This window comes from Saimiri boliviensis, chromosome 3 (assembly GCF_048565385.1).
Source record: "Saimiri boliviensis isolate mSaiBol1 chromosome 3, mSaiBol1.pri, whole genome shotgun sequence".
In the NCBI taxonomy this organism is placed as follows: domain Eukaryota; kingdom Metazoa; phylum Chordata; class Mammalia; order Primates; family Cebidae; genus Saimiri; species Saimiri boliviensis.
Genome location: NC_133451.1, coordinates 53,259,256 through 53,261,665, shown reverse-complemented (window position 1 = coordinate 53,261,665; position 2,410 = coordinate 53,259,256).

The following is a 2,410-nucleotide window of genomic DNA, read 5'->3' as shown; positions in this document are numbered from 1 at the left end:
ACAGGCCAACATTCAAATTCAGGAAATCCAGAGAACACTAGTAAGCTACTCCATGAAAAAATCAACCCCAAGACAGGTTCTCCAAGGTTGAAATGAAGGAAAAATGTTAACAGTCTCCAGAGAGAAAGGCCAGGTCACCTACAAAGGGAAGCCCATCAGATTAACAGCAGATCTCCCTGCAGAAACTCTACAAACAAGAAGAGATTGGAGGCCAATATTCAACATTCCAACCGAGAATTTCATATCTGGCCAAACAAAGCTTCATATGTAAAGAGAAATAAAATCCTTTTCAGACAAGCAAATGCTGGCGTAGTTTGTTACCACCAGGCCTGCCTTGCAAGAATTCCTGAGAAAAGCACTAAATACGAAGAGAAAAAAACTGTTACCAGCCACTACAAAAACACACTGTAAGTGCAAAGGCCAACACTATGAAGCAACCACATCAACAAGTCTGCAAAAGAACCACCTAGCATCATGATGACAGGATCATAGTCACACATAACAATATTAACCTTAAATGTAAATGAGCTAAATGACCCAATTAAGACACAGAATAGCAAGCCCGATAAAGAGTCAAGACTCAGAGCAGAACTTCCTTTGGCTGGATAGAAAACATCAAGTAGTCTAAGAATTCATGGATATTTGAAAATGTGCTATATTGATGGGAACTCATTTACTGTCAGTTCAGTGTACCTACAAAAGTGATTCATCTGTTTCTTCTCACTGAGTCTTGGTGCAATAGGAAATACTATTAAAGTTTGTTCCAGTATTGCATGTATTTTATCCTGTATAGGTAGATGTCTCTGCAGAAAAATTCAACTCATCAGGAACTAAAAGAACATGCTGTAAACATGGATGAAATTGAAAACTTAGGCCTTCCCAGACCAATACACTAAGAAAGTGTTTTTGTTTTAACATGACACCACTGATGCACTGATCTTGATGTCAGTCTGGTTTCATAACTCTTAGCTGATGTATCAAAATAATGTGAAATTTCTAATAACACCCCAATACTGTAGCTCTTGTTATTTTTTCACTAGATTAACATATTTTCCGCAAGATAATTGATTAGTTGTCTTGCATGGCAAACAATGAACTGGGAGTAGTGGATGACATAAGGATGAATAATATGCAATCTAAAGACAGACTACAGGAAGAGAGAAAATCTTGAACAGACACCTAAAATAGAATCTAGTTCATGCTATCATAGCACTGTGCATACATTTATTACATTTACACAAGAATGTGACTAACTCTATTTCCAGAGTCAGAGAAGTCTTCGGGAGGAAGTGAATTTGGCCAGGGTCTTAAAAAGCAGGACTTTGCTAGGTGAAGAAGAAAAGATTCAGCCCACACAAAAAGACAGCAGATCATGAATGGAAGAATATTTGGCAGAATGCTCATGTTCACCTGGCACAACACAAAGGATATAGGATAGGGCAAATGGTGAGAGAGGAAATGGGAAAAGCAGATTTAGAGTTCATAATGAAGCACATAGTTTACTTTGTCAAGAAAAAGTCAGATTCTATTCAATGTTCATATGAGCAATATCTTTAATAATTGTGCAAAATAAATTGGAAAATGTAAATACAGAGACAAATAACCTGATAGAATATTCAAACAATGCTCAGTTGTCTCCAGACATTTTTTATTATGAACTTTAGTTAGTAAATATTGAGCATGCATTCTCTCTTACATGCACATTTTATAACATGTTTTAATATACTCATAAACTGTATGTCATAAAGGTCATATAGAAGTTTTAAAAACAAAAAGTAAATTGTGAAATAATTGTCCATTTCTATGTATAAGTAAACAAATATTCTAAAATGTTCTTCCTTCGTTCCATGGACCACCCTCAAAAATGTGTGTGCCCCTTATTAGAAATCACTGCTCTAGGTAATGGTTTATGAAAACAAGGCAGCAGGAAAAGAGAAAGGAGAAACATGATAAAAATGACTTGAAAAGTAGTCTTCAAGAAAGGTGGTAACTGGACATAGGGATAAAAGAACCAAAAAAAAGCTGCTATGTTTGTTTGAGTTTCAAGTCTGATAATGTTCTTATCAACTAATCTGGAGCCAACAGACGGAAGAGCTAGTGTATGGGAGTTAGAAAAGGATATATGAAGAGATTAGGTGAATTCATTTATTTCTGAGCTTTCTATTATAAATGTCTGAAAGATCTAGAGCTCAGAAGAATGAACTTGAAGTATGCATTTGGAAATCATCGATGTTAGTTAGTAATTGAGATTCTGGACAGGATGAGATTGCCCATGGAGGGAGCATAGAGAAAGTAATGAGTAGTTGTAAGATTGTGGGGAGTTGTTGCTATGCTTTAAATGTTTTTGACCCTTTACAAATCATGTTGAAACTTAATCTCCAATTCTATAGTATTTAGAGGTAGGGCTTTT